We start from the raw sequence: 15,511 nt of genomic DNA, 5'->3' as shown, positions 1-15,511 counted from the left end.
TAACGTCCATTCGATCCCCTCACAGGACTTTTTGTGTTACCGTTTTGGTAGACACCGCCATAGCATAGAGGTAACTCTAAGACTAGTAGGTCCCGAAGAAACGTGCTCAACTTTTTGGCTCGAAACATAGGAAAATCCACGGGCCCCTCATTTTATCTGTCAAACTTTCATAGTGAATCAAAACAAACATAGTGTAGTACTAGAATTTTGACTAGAATGGCGTTCGTTAATCGATTTGCTTGGGACCAATAGGTTAGTCAAGTAGTGAGCCAATTTAAAATCGTTAGTTTCCACCGGTTGGCCATAGCCTTAGCAGGCCGTAGGGGCCTCTAGGTCAACAAGTAATGGGGCTAGCCTTCCTCAAGCCAGACCAAAAATAATCGGCTAAAGGAATTTGTCTCGGGAACCCTCCCTAACCTCCAAGGAGACGTTCCCCTCTGGGCAGAGTCACTCCGTCCTTGCCTGGGCTCTGCCGATGTAAGCCTATGAGGAAAGACGCCTGGGAGGAATAGCAGTGGTTTCACGCGCCAACGGAACCGCTTCCTCACACCGTCACTCAGCCAACTTTGACCACGATCGCCACACCGAATCGGGCAGAACTTGTAGCACAGTGAGTTCACCGTACAGCAGCGAGCGCTCGCTCAACGTCGTCGAAGCCGTCTATCTTCAGCATCAGCCATCATCATCCGCAGTACCGGTGCTTTTTTCTAGGATAAACTATCAATTTTACACCCACATCCACCATAGTAGTAGCTTAAATAAGCCAACCCTCCCAAACAATAGTTTTTTCTCAATAAAAGCTTTCCATCTTGAACCACAGTTGCATTGTTTTTATAACTTTAATCAGGTGACAGTTTTCTGCACGTTTGGTCGCGTAGCCCCTCCGATTGCCCAGTAGTTTGATTTAGTTATTTTAATAACTGACCGATAATCAACGTTTTGTTGATGCTAGAATACCATAATTTTTAGTTGATATTAGTGAAAATTAATCTGAGGATACTGTAGATAATTTCAGCATTCATTTATTCATTGCACTTAAATCACATGTTCATATCCATTATCAAAGCTAAAGAGAGTGCCGAGGGGGCTAATCCCCCTCCAGATATATGCAGGACAACCCCGAATTTATGAATTATTGAAAAAAAAATGGTGAAATATATATAAAAGGAAAGTACACAACTTATTACGAATTTTATTTTTGTAGCAAAACTGAGCCAGCCTCCCCTCCCCCCCACAGCTCCTCCAAGATTTTTTCTTGCAACGCCCATGTTCATGTTCGTATTACCATAGAGGCGAGCATAGAGGTCTAAGACCAGAAACGTGATCAACTTTTTGGCTCAGCTCTGGTACTCTCTTCGGTCCCAAGCTAATCGATGCGCCCCTCGAAACATAGGAAAATCTTCGAGCCCCTCATTTTATCTGTCAAACTTTCATAGTGAATCAAAACAAACATAGTGTAGTACTAGAAATTCGACTCGAATGGAGTACCAACAATCAATACGAAACTAACGATTTTAAATTGGCTCACCACTTTAGTAGCCTATTGGTCCCAAGCAAACGATTAACGTATCCTATTCTAGTTGAAATTCTATTACTACACTATGTTTGTTTTGATTCGCTATGAAAGTTTGACAGATAACATCAGGGGTGTGTGGATTCATGCAGAACATGCAGGGGTGAGTGAAATAGCTTGGGACTGCTTGGGACCGTTGTTCTGGTACTGAGTGAGCCAAAAATAATAATGATTTTCTTCGGGACCCAGTGGTCTTAGAGTTACCTCTATGGGAGTACGCTTATAGATGTACTTGGGACCAATAGGCTAGTCAAGTAGTGAGCCTATCTAAAATCGTTAGTTTTACGCTGGCGATGCTTTGACGTTTAAATTTCTGTCTATGCTGTATCAGACGGACGTCAACATCACTTGTACAATAAGCTAGGACTCAACCCACCTACGAGTTTGTGCAAATTGAGCTAACAATAATATTCAGAGGGTAAAGTAAAACAAATAAAATTATATATAAATTTATAATATATACTCATGAACTGTGCCAAATTTTCATCGACTTTGCTAATATTCGAGCAAATGTTTGAGAATAATCGAGGAAAATTTTATTCGCTTATTGAGCAAGACCACTTTTCGCAATTTGGAGTCTAATTCGACTTAATTTTGAGTTACTCTTATTGGTCGTGTATAAAAGTAATGCACTTTTATTTGCTAACCATGCAAGTGGCGGATATTCAATGCGTCACGCGCGAAAAATTGAGAACCTCAATATAGAAAAAAAAAATTGTTTCATGGTGTTTTTGCTCAGCTTTCAGAATCAAAATCGGTGGTTGCTAACATAGTGAAAAATACGTTTTTCTGATGAAGTCCAATATGTCGGCAAAATCCAAGATGGCCGCCATAAAATTTCAATTTCGAATGAAATCCTTCCTCTTCATTATAACGTGTTGTTTGCAGGGGGTTCCAAAGATTTAACGTGATAAATATGTCAAGAATTGTTAGAAATTCAACTTTTTTCAAAACTGTAGGGCCCCTTGGCGAGTGAGGGGTCTATTAATTTGAGCTAAGGAAAGTGGCAACCTCATTTTTTCATCAGTTTCAACCAATCAAGCTAATTTATTTAAATATTTAAAGACCATGTGTCAAATGGAGGTCATTTAATCAGAAAATACTTAAAGATCTGAGTCTACTTAACTTCTCTGAATGAAGTTCCTTAAGCATCTAATAGTCTAGTGATCTATTGAGTTTTGAAAAATCTTGATAATTCGTAGATCTTAAAGATCGATGTAGGTAAATATATAAATTCGCAAAGCTATGGATACATTATGGACTTTGATGAACAATACATTTCTCTATTAAGGTGATTCCTTGTAGAGTCCAAAGATGGCCACCACGTAGGCTATACATACACTTCCACTTCGAATTTTCAATTACACACATCTCGAAAATTAATTCCCCATTTCACCTGAAATTGCTACTTCGCACATGATGCAAACGTGGAGTAGGCGTTTCATTGTGGTCCGTATCGTAGAAGCTGATTTTTGTGCTTTTTAAAGTTCGAAGTGGTTACGAGAGTAATGTCTAATGCCTTGTTCAGGCTACTGAGTTATAACATGTTATTTTGGTATCTTCATGGTGGTTCTGTGTTGCAATTATTTTACAACCGTTATAACTCTGTAGTCTGATCTATAAGGTATTTACGACGCCTAAATTCAGGCAGCCCAGGATGACTACTTTTTATGAATAAACGTTCGAAGGAATGAACGGAGCCAAGGAATGAACTTTTACAAACACGTGCCCTTTGCCTCACCAATCCACCCAAACGTTGCGTTGAATTCGCAATCATGCATCATCGTTCATCGGAGAGAGTTGAGCAATTTGGGCATGGATTTTCTCAAGATAAATGTTCATAGGTGGTCGTCATTTATATTTCCTTTTGAATTTGTAATTAGTTTATGTTTCAAAACATTGAGAGAACTTTCAATCATTGTCAGATCCTATCTCTTTTCGTTAATAAAAAAAATGATTAACTCAATTAATTTAGTAATATTATACTCTATACTTCTTGCTGATTACTAAAATCCCAATCCCCTGTGGACATTCATCTTTGAATTCCCTATCCATTCATACAGGTGTGTGCGAGTTCATTCAAGCCGTGCCTCTGTTTCGATTTGGACTTGGCCTGCCAGCAGTTCGCTATGCTACATTCTCTCATTCGTGGTGCAAAAGTCGAACAGGAGTGACAGTCAGCGCTGTTGCTGCGGTCGTCTTCGTCGTGTTAGTCGTCGTCGTGTCGTCTGTCGGATTGATTTTGCGAAAAAAATCGTTTGAAACTCGTTCGAAAGTGCTTTTGTCGTCATTTGACGGCAAGCTGCAATGGAAGGGCGTTGAATTGTGAGAAAATCAAATGAAATTCGGTGCATTTTAATGGTGAAAAATAGAAAACACGATCTGTGCTGATTTCAAGCAAGCGGAAGAATAGAAAGAAGAATGTTTTCCAGTCGGAGCTGTGAGGTGTAAAGTTATTTCTCCAAACGCACACCGTTGCGATTCCGGAGCTGAAGATCGTGCGAAGGTTTTTGGGCGCTGCACACGCGCTGGTGTGTGTCACGGCGACTCACCTGTCAACCACTACTTTACCAACACACCACAATAATAATAAACAGTAAACAACAACAACCACCGACTGCTGCCGCTTGCGAAGCTCGACTCATCGTTCTTTGCTGGCTGTCATAAAGTAGGCGAGTAGATTATTGAAGCCGAGTTGCATTTGCAGCGGATGAATGAATGAAGTAAGTTTGTAGCTTGGAATTGTGTTAGTGTGTTTACAAAAAAAAAAAGAAAAATGTTTTCATTCTGCTTAAAAATCCATGTGGACAACACAAGATATACCTTCCGATCGGCTATAACTGTATTTGCAGACATTACATCTTCAAGGGATCGTTTTGCAAGGAACGGGTTATTGGTTTCGATTTTCACGACAATGGGAATTAGGAAAATGGAATTTATAAAAGTCACATTTCCGTCAGGTGGAACATATGTAATTCTTCGATTTTTGCATAAATCGCGTTGTCCCATTTTTCCTGCCATTGTCATTTCGGAATAAATAATTATTAGATTAATAGTTTTTGTACCAGGGCAGGGAGCATACAGCGATCAGGAATATTTAATCAAAAAGATATTCAAAAACATTTATGTGGGGAAGGATATGGATGAAAATCAAAAGTGGCGTCGGTTGGAAGCATTGGAGCATCCAGAAATGGAAAACGGTCAGGTCTGTCCGAACTTTTCGAGAATTATCAGCGGAGAACAGACATCTGAATTGGGATGATAAACCTGCCGTGATTGTTGATAATGATTGATGTAAATCGCGGATACTGAAAATATATACTTCCTAGTTGATTGGTTGCTATGTACTAGTATCAATAAGTCAGTTCAAAGGTCCAAGTTCAGGTGAATCTTTAAAAGAATTTGTGAAAAATTGTTGGTTGTTTTCCCAGAAAATTCTAAATCGTGGGATCACGTACCCAGCCATCATCGATTGAAAATCGATTTAACAGTAAAATACAGCTTTACAAATCAATAATCTCTCGAGATAAAGCGCTCAAGATTACAGGAATCGTTTCTGTGTATCCATAAAGGGCCTTTATTCACACATATTCTTGTTTTAGTTCGAACCGTATTTTTAAAAAGAAAAGTTTTTTTTTTGTATGGAAATAACGGTTCGAACGAAAACAAGAATAAGGGAATCTTTCATAATTTCATGGTGATGCTACGATGAAATGGTACATATCTTCAAAACACAAAAGTCATATAAACGCTGAAAAAAAAACACCAAGTGCAACATCTTGATAAGATAACTGCTCCCGGTTACCCCTGTCCCTGAAAAACAAGAATTATGTATACAAACAAATAATCCTACCCGCAATAGAGTTTGGTATACCAATATGGGAGAGTTGTGCTAAATGCCACCTGACTGGACGAACGGAGAATGTTATTTCTGGAGAGGTTCCGAGACTCCTGTCTCCGGTTAGACCAAACAATAGTTTCAAATTTGGCACGTTAGCTTAAGTTGGGGTACTCAATCAAAATATGCCCAAATATGTAAACTATTTTATGATCTAAAAATGTATATTAAATAATTAAAATCTAAATCCAAAGACGAAGAGCCCATCAGGCTAAATCATAAATGTAACATATTAATCAATGGAAATAAATGTAATATTACTACTACTACTATTTCTAGAAATGTCAAAAAACATCAACACCTGTGATGGATTCGATTAACTATTGAATGGGTTCAAAATAGAATCAATGAAAAAATAAAAGCTTTGTTTGAGAAATAGATGCATTTTACGAATTCACTCCCATTCCTCGCGGTGTAAAATTTTGAAATCTTCATCATTACGATGATTTCCAAGATGGCCAATCTTGGCCTCGATTCCTTCCTGTTGGAAGAATGCGTGATCATTTAAAAATCTTTTTTTTTTTATTTATTTAATATGTGAACGGGACCATAAAAGGCTATTCAAACGTCAAAGCTTAAACAAGTTGGATTTAAGGCCCACCCTACCCGTCAGGCGGGCGATCTATCGCTTTAGACCGGAGCACCATCATTAGCATAACGGATTGATTTCTCCTCATTACCCCTGTCCCGACTTAAAACCAGACACCAGTCTTCTGCTCCAGCTATCTCTCTCTCTGTTCATCTACGCTCTTTGCGATGCACAGTGGGCTAAATCTAGCAGGAAAAAAATAATAACGTTCTAGTATTGCATCCAATTGAGTTGAGGACTTGAGTGAAGTTTCTCGGATTGATCTACAGCTACAAATTTGATACATTTTGTAACATATGCTTTAAATGTAATGTATGTAACATTATATACTGATGTTAGTAAAGCGTTCGATAGAGTGGATATACCACTGTTGATTTTCAAGCTATCCAAGTTAGGTTTTAATACCAGGCTAATGCAGTGGATCGAGTCATACTTGTCAAGGAGAACGTAAAGAGTAAGATTTGAAGGAAAATTGTCGTCTGTCGTTCATGTAACATCTGGTGTGCCTCAAGGTTCGCATCTTGGTTCACTACTATTCATCTTATTTATCAATGATATAGAATACATTTTGAAGCTGGTTCATGTTTCAATATATGCAGATGACATACAGTAGAAGCTCCTTATAACGACCATCTGTATAGCGACAAATCTCTCTATAACGACATTTCCACAGGTCCCTTCAAATTCTCATAGGAATCGACATTTCGCTATAACGACCTTTCTCCATAACGACACACCATCGTTGTTTTTTACCCATACTTGTCATTTTCTATTGCAACATTTTTCAGTATCATGATGGTACTATTTACATCTCACAGTGGTTTTATAGCCGTAGACATAATTAAATTTGAAGGTTTAGTAAAAGATGTTTTTTTGGTCGTAGTTTTCTCTGACGTGAATTTTGACCACCTGAACGAGATTTTCGCGTAGTGGTTAACTTACGTGTTTTTGTTAAAAAATAGATGCATTAAAGTTCGTGTCAAGTAAAAGTGCATTGCTTTCGCTTTCAGTTCACGGTCGAAAATGAATTCAAAAACTAGAATAGCATCAACATTACAGAATAAACTGGACATAAACGAAAAATTCTAAAATGGTGTTAAAAATAAAACATTATCCGAAGAATTCAAAGTGCCACACAATACTATTTCATCATAAAAAATAAAGAACAGATTCAGCAAAAGTTAAGAATATTGATTGAAAGTGCTATAAAGTCTATCTTACCTAATTTTTCATTACAGGCCCGTTTGTATTCACTGCAACACAAAAAAAACTCGCTCGGTTCAGTGTGTTCCATTAGAAAAAGCTCTGAAGTTATTTTGCCAGCAAGCGATTTCGTACAAAATTCCGATATCTGGCGTGATTATAAAAGAAAAAGCAAATGAACTGGCAAAGAAAATGAAACACGATTCTTTTCAAGCGAGCGACGGATGACTTCAAAAATTGGTTAAGAGGAATGGATTGTCGTTCAAAATTGCTAGTGGAGAAAGTGGAGCTGTAAATGTTGTTGACGCTGGGTGATTCATATCCGATACGTTGCCACTGTTGAATGCTGTCTACAGTCCACAATATGTGTTTAATATGGATAAGACGGGTCTATTTTTCAAATGCTTACCCAATAAAACATACTGTTTCAAAAGTGATAAATGTCATGGGGGAAAATACTCTAACGAGTGAATTACGGTTGCTGTTGCCACAAATATGGACGGATCAGAAAAGTTGGAGCTTCTGATCATTGGTAAAAGTGCTAAACCTAGATGCTTTAAACATATCAAGAGCCTGCCAGTCACCAATAGAAGCAACAAAAAAGCATGGATGGTAAGCTTCATGTTTGAAGAATGGGTGCTTAAACTTGATGAAAGAATGATGATTGAAGGAAGGCGAATACTTTTGTTTATCGATAACTGTCCCAGCCATCCAAACATTCAGCAAAAGTTGAGCAACATCAAATTGGCATATTTTCTTTCAAATATGACCTCTGTGCTCCAACCAATTGATCTTGGCATAATCAAGTCTTTGAAAGTGCACTACCGCAACAAGCTATTGAAATATCAACTGAATGCTATTGAAAATGGTGAATCACTGAAAATTTATTTACTACAGTGCATTAACATGATAGCTGATGCATGGCATAACAACGTTAAACAATCCACAATTGTTAATTGCTTCTTTAAAGCTGGGTTTGTCAAACCAAACCATTTAATATGTATTAATGAGAGTAGGATTGAAACTGATATTACTGAAGAAATTTTATTTCAATCAAAATTTGAAATGCTCACTGAGAAAGGTTTTGATTCATTTGGAGGTATAAACATATAGTTAATGTTTCAATGATATTATTTATGAAATTTGTGTACTCCAGACTACGTGACTTTTGACGACGACCTTTGTGAAGGAGAACTTTTGACTGACGATGACATAGTCCGAATTGTTCATGATCAGTCATATAGCAGCAGTATCGATGATCAAAACCACTCATTGACTGATGAAACTGTTGACAATGAATTAACCAGCGCGTCTTCTAAGAATCAACTTTCAGATGCTTTCTAAACAATATATGCTGGTTTATTAACTACGGAAGATCTGCCAAAAGACAGTTTCAGCAAATTTTTTGAATTAAAAAAACAGGTTCTAGGGGAAGAATGAATTGACATTTGATTTGGTATAATCTTAAACGATATGTATTGTATTGTTAAAAATCGATTGGAATCATCTAAAAATATACTTTGATTGTTTCATACCTCTATACCTCTCTATAACGACATTGAAATTCTATAAAATGACTATCTTTTATAACGACAGTTCTCTATAACGACAGTCCCCTGCGATGTCGCTATAAAGAGCTTCGACTTAAAACTTTTCATGGAAATATCTAAAGCATCTGATCTGCAGCTATTTCAGCAAGAAGTTGACATTTTTTACACTTGCTGTAAGAAGAATTTGTTAGAGCTTAACGTTAGTAAATGTAATTCTATATCGTTTACAAGAAAGCATACCACAGTAAATGACACAATTTTTCTTGGTGAGAAAACAGTTGAAAGGTGTAATCAAGTAAGGGACTTAGGCATTATTCTCGACTATAAGTTATCATTTTTTGATCACTACCTACAATAACATTATATATAAAGCAACTAACAAGCTAGGGTTTATCAAAAGATTTAGTCTGCACTTCAATGATCCTTAATATAATATATAATACATAGTTAATAAGCACTCATTGTAATTTGTCTACGATTGATTGACGATATAAATAAATAAATAAATAAATAGATAAGAACTACAATTTGGTGGATAAAATAGTTCTAGTTTTTGCCGCTAAGATGGCGCAGTGATAGTTTTTTTTTATTTCGTTAGATAGAGGTTTGCTGTCTTCGGCAAAGTTGCAAAAAGTAGAATTTTATGAAAAATATCCCAAGACATAAAAGCTGAACATTTTCAGATTTATGAAGTATACAATTTTCCTGAAATTTACTTTTTTAGTATTATATTTTTAAAAATCGTTTAAAAGAATACTTTAACATTTTTCCTCAATCCAATCTTTTCCAGATCAATGCTATTATTCTTAGATTACTGAAAAATAAATAGCAAACCTCAATCTTGCTAAATTAAAAACAATGTATCACTGCGCCATCTTTGCGGCCACAACTTGAACTGTTTTTATCCACCATATTGTAGTCTTAATAAGTCCAAGAAACTTCACTTAAGATGTCAATTAAATTGGATGCAATCCCAGAGCGTTATTATTTTATTTCTGCTAGATTTAATTCCTGGCCCACTGTGCGATGGTATTTGAAATCCGAAACCAACTAAGAAGAAAGTCAGCCAAGTGCAGGATCCGTAGGAAGCAACAGAAACCACTAGTGAATTTCGCTTCTGGTTTTAGCAGCTCAGCTCTCTCCTGATTTCTCAGGATAGATAAGAAATTGTGATACCGAATTTTCGGGATTCACCTAGGTAACCTAATAGAATCAAAAGTGATACGTCACGGATTCAATCAAATTTGTTCGCCCATATCCATAGAATTCGCTAGTAATGGATCTCGTAATATTGAATCCAATGTTTCATCTTGACAACAGTGTCGTGGAAAAGAGACAACTCAGCGAATTCGTGGTCGATAATCGAACGACAGTATCTACATAATTCAATCAATTCGTCAAGTGACGTGATATCGCTACCGAGATGCGAAAATGATGCGTGACTTTTTTTGTCAGCATTTTTATTTAGCCGTTTCATGCGATGCGGGAAGCTGTTCGGCGGGATATCATCTTTATTATGATGGGTGTTTATTAAATTATATTAAGGCTGATTGTTAGTGCTCCAGCAACACACCCAAAATTCTTACAAAAACACGACTATCTACCTTCACGTCCATGTCGAGTGACCTCCTTTAATCATTTATTGGATCAAACGTTCCTCCCATCTGGAACGTGAGTAGAAATAGAATTACCACAGACAAACATGCATAACACATTGAGTATTGTTCAATGTAAAACATCTCCGCTAAAACACTACCGCCATCAGTTGAGTACACTGTCACGGGCGGTACGCTCAACAGATGGCGGTGATGTGTAAACATCAACCGCAAGGAAATTGATGCATGTTCGATTTGTCTGTTTGTCTGTGGAATTACCATTACCATCCCATACATTATCGAACGATAACATTCACATTTGAATAAACGAAAAAAAAAAAAATAGAAATTGAAAAGTGATAGCCATCGTATCAAACGAAGCCACCAGCAAAATGCGAAACGTCGTCGGTCATTCTTCTGGATGTTATACAGAGGGAAAACCTCTCGACTTCGAGGTGAAACGAAAGTCACTGCTGATCGAATTACGACGAAAACCTGACTTTGAGACTTCCCGGGAAAAGGACGGTGAATTGAGTTGAAACTGAAACTCTTCGGCGATGGTTACGGCACTTGTTTGAAGAGCTGGGTGAGCAATGCCATGGCGGGCAAACGTTGTTTAATATTCTAATCAGCTCGAAGCAGACAGCGTCAATTTTGGCGACTAGCACCGATGATGATGCGTACATGACGTGCTTAAGGCAATGCGAAACAAATTACCAATAATGTTTTGACAAACACGAGTGGGAGCGGTAACAGCTGAGATGAGGCTACCTACTGCTTCCAGTAAAATCTGTTTCTTGAAAGGAAAGAGCTGTCGTACCTCTTTAAGGTTTAAGGTTCGAGAGTCGTTGATCTTGGAGTGTTTCAGTATTTCATGTTGAAACATACTAGGGGTATTCACAATGCTGTATTTACTACTGTATTTAATTCCACTAAGTATTTTACGTATCAGTGTAATTCTCACTAAGAACCCAATCCATAACCATCAATATTTCATCCGTCCTTTTGGTTTTTTGTGTGGCAGATTAGCTTCAGGGAATTTCGCAGAAAATCAACAGTATTCTTAAAATTCCAGGGAACTATGTAGAATTGCAGCAAACTTCATAGGCATTCTGAGAACTTTGTAGAAGTCAAGCGAATTACGTAGCAATTCGAGGAACTTCGTAAAACTTCATGTCATTTTTTAAGTTCTAAGAAATTCGTAGGGGTTCAGCCAAAATGATAGAAGCTCAGTGAACTTCAAAGCAGGTTAGTGAAGTTCGTAGAAGTTCAGGATATTTCGCAGATGCTCAGGGAGTATTATAGAAATTAAGCATACCTCTTAGAACTTCAGGGCTTGATTTAGAAATATTAGGAGCTTAGTTTCGCTTAGATGTTTAGGAAAATTCGTAGAAATGCTTCAAGGATTTTCCTGATGTTTAGAGATGGTCATAAATGTTCTGATATCGAATTAAAAGAACTTTGGGGAAAACAAATTGGCACTTGGAAGAAGTTGATGGAACTTCGTAGAAGATGAGAAAATGTTCATGAAGAAAAGATTAGGGAACTTTGTACACACTTAGAAAATATTACCGGACCGAGAAATTTCAACCGAGTTTTTATCTGCTGAACGCTCGGTAGTCTGTCCGGTTCAAAGAGGAATAACCGAGCTAACGACCTTTTGGCTACCCACAATCTGTCGAAGTTACCGAAAATCTCGGTTGACGAAAAATAAATTTAAACAGAAATAACCGAACATCGGTTTACTCAAGAATTACCGAACGTTGTCAACCAAACCGACCTACCTGTTGTAATTACGGAATTCGGTTCTCTTGGGTAGCGCTCGGTTTTCACTTCAAATCCTGCTTTAAATTTTGATTAAGGATACGTTGCTTCGAATTTTCATAAAAATAAAACCAGTTTTGACAAAGACATGTATGAAATATATTTATTTAATTTATTTTATTTATTTATTTATTTTGTCGTCAATCAGATGTAGACAATTTTTTAAAAGTTACAAGTCATGTGTTAAAATTACGAATAGAATTAAAGTACTGCTTTAATCTGGTTTTTGTCATTATAAAATCAATAGCTTCACTATGTTTATTGTAAGCAGTCATAATTTGATTTAGTGTACCAAATTTGGCGTAATTTGTGCGATAGTGATTTGTAGTAAATAAATTTCGAGTTGCCGAGAAGGTATGTAAAAATATAGCTTTGATAACAGTTCTACTGAGTCAATTCGATGTGATACTATATCGTTCACAAACGAAACCATTGCAAATTCACGACGCGCTTTCAATGTTTGAATGTTGATGAGCATGCAGCGTGCTTCATAAGATGAAAGAGGAAATCTTGTCCAACCTAATTTACGAAGAGAAAATAGTAAGAATTGCTTTTGCACTGATTCTAATCGTTCCTCATGCGTGAATGAAAAAGGTGACCAAACTACGCTGCAATATTCAAGTATTGATCTTACATATGAAATGTACAGTGATTTTATTGTATACGGGTCATGAAAATTGTAACTGAATCGTTTGATAAAGCCAAGCATATTATTTGCTTTGTTGATAATTGTATTATAATGATCAGTGAATGCTAGTTTTGAATCAATTATAACTCCTAAATCCCTAACTCGTGCACACTTTTCTACTGCCTGATTTCCTAATAAAATTGTATTTTCTGGTTTGTTTCTTTTTCTACTAATAGCTATTGATTTACATTTTTGAACGTTTAGTTGCAGGAGGCTTTTGTTACACCAAACATACAATAAGTTTATTAAAACTGGTATGTCTGTATATCTTCTTTATTTCTTATTTCTAGAAAGAGCTTCATGTCATCCGCACAGATCAAAACTTTTATGTTTTTAAGAATAAAGGAGATGTCGTTTACAAATAAAATAAACAAAAGAGGGCCTACATATATGCAAGTCTTGAGGGACTCCAGAAGTAACAGTAATAGGGTTTGATTTTTCACCTTTGAATCTAACTATTTGTTGGCGATTAGTTAAATATGACTCAAGCCATTTGAGAAGTCCTGGTTCAATTCCTATTTTTTGTAATTTGAAAAGAAGCATGGGTATATCAATACGATCAAATGCTTTGCTAAAATCGGTATAGAGTGCTTCTACATGGTTTCCATTATCCATTGCAACCAAAGAATAGTTGACGAATTCAAGTAAATTTGTATTAGTTGATCGTGCTTTGAAGAAACCATGTTGCATGTTAGTGATTCTGTTTTTGATCTCCTTTGGTTTTGTTTTTCCCGTCGATCTTGTTTTCCGTGCTGAGCACCAATGCTACCGACGTGCCAGGAAGGCAGTTCCCACACCTGGACCCTACCTATCGACCCATCAACTCATGAACCGGGGACCAACGGCTTTACTTCCCATCCGAAGGAAGGCGTGATCAGAGATGTTATGCCTCAGAACATCCCGGTGGCGCCGACTGGGATTGAACCCAGGCCTGCTGGGGTGAGAGGTTATCACGCTTACCACTACACCACCGGCGCCGTTGTGTTTTTGATCTGATTGAATAGTTTTTCATTGACGATCGCTTCGAAAAGCTTTGGGATACAGGAAATAATAGCAATTCCTCGGTAATTTTGTATGTCAGATTTTTTGCCACTTTTGAAAATAGGCACTAGAATAGAGCTTTTCCATGTTTTTGGGAAGATTCTAGAATCTAGTGACATATTGAAAAGCCAGAATAATGGAGATGTAAGTTCCAGTGCCAGGCTCTTCATAAATACTGGTGGAATTCCGTCTGGTCCAGAGCCTTTGGAAGCATCCAAATTGTTCAAAGTTGCCATAATATCCTGCACATTAACTTGATTAACTTGTGTATCACTAATACATTCTGTGATGAATTCAAAATAATCAGCATTTTGGCGAATAAAAACTTCCACAACGCGAGTTACAGCGTTGAAAAGTACAGTCAAAAAAAAATCACTGACTTTGAAGTCATTCTTATTCAACTGGTTTTTAAAATACACTGGAGTCGCTTTTTACGCGGTTTTTTTTTACACGGTTTTTTTTTACGCGGTTTTTTTTTACGCGGATTTCGGAATTTACGCGGTTTTTTTTACGCGGATTCCGGAATTTACGCGGTTTTTTTTTACGCGGATTTTGGTTTTTTTTTACGCGGATTTCAGAATTTACGCGGTATATCGCTTTTTACGCGATTTTTTCTTACACGGTCTTTTTTTACTCGGTTTTTTTTTACGCGGATTTCGGAATTTACGCGGTTTTTTTTTACGCGGATTCCGGAATTTACGCGGTTTTTTTTTACGCGGTTTTTTTTTACGCGGGACGTATCACCCGTGTAAAAAGCGACTCCAGTGTACCTTTGCAAGCCAGAGACATAACATTGTATATTTTCACGGCAGGAGCAACAAACTATAGCACAAGATGGCTGCGAATAAAATCATACCATTAGTTTCAAATAGGGGAAATGACGGCTGCGGCATGACAGACTATTTTCGGCAACACAAATTGAAACACTATTTTCACTGGATTTTCTTACGAAAACACTTCGCTGAATGCATGCAAACGATTCTTTATGCATTCAGCTTCAATTTGACTATATTTTTACCACTGAGAAAAAGCAATCTAGCAAGGTTTTCTTGAAATGCAACACACGCACTACAAATTGTAGCTGATTTCGAGTTGCCGATAATAGAACAGCAGATTTACATGCAGTTCAAATGGAACGGTTGCCGAAGAAAAACTGGTTGCCGACAATACTCGCTCTCACTACAGAAGATTGGAGCTTTGTAAAAGCGTTTCAAAACAGTTTTTGACAATTCTTTCGACTGGAATTGTTAGAGCAGCTGGCAGCAAAAGATTGTAAACAAACCAATACTGCATATGTGTGCGTTCCATACAGAAAAAGGCTATAGAAAGAAGGTCGCTGCTTAGGTTGCCGAGAATACGTAAATTCCCCTACTTACAAAAGATTTCAATCAAACGTGCATTCCCCTGTTGAATCTGCTCCAGAACTTTTTCCATTTTTACTAAAATTTTACACACATCCGACGAACACACGCGAGAAAAAAAATGGCTGCCTAATTTTAGACTCAGCTTAGAGAACCGAGTTTTCGGTTAAAATTTCCGTCGCGAAGTTC

General features: G+C 37.2%; 1 protein-coding gene across 2 annotated transcripts in view; it reads left to right on the top strand.

Annotated features, from left to right (window-relative positions):
• Positions 1-3,694: 3,694 nt before the first annotated feature.
• Positions 3,695-15,511, top strand: part of melt (melted) — a 44,542-nt gene continuing 32,725 nt past the window's right edge. For both annotated transcript variants that reach the window (XM_065237905.1, XM_065237904.1), the window contains exon 1: positions 3,695-4,296. The gene's annotated coding sequence lies outside the window, so the exon portion shown is untranslated. The remainder of the gene's footprint in view (positions 4,297-15,511) is intronic.

This window comes from Ochlerotatus camptorhynchus, unplaced genomic scaffold (genome assembly GCF_037179485.1).
Source record: "Ochlerotatus camptorhynchus isolate MF236.1 unplaced genomic scaffold, CSIRO-AGI_Acam_v1.1 ptg000658l, whole genome shotgun sequence".
Classification (NCBI taxonomy): Eukaryota; Metazoa; Arthropoda; class Insecta; order Diptera; family Culicidae; genus Ochlerotatus; species Ochlerotatus camptorhynchus.
The sequence above is the reverse complement of the archived record's forward strand: the minus strand, read 5'-3'. Positions and strand labels throughout refer to the sequence as shown.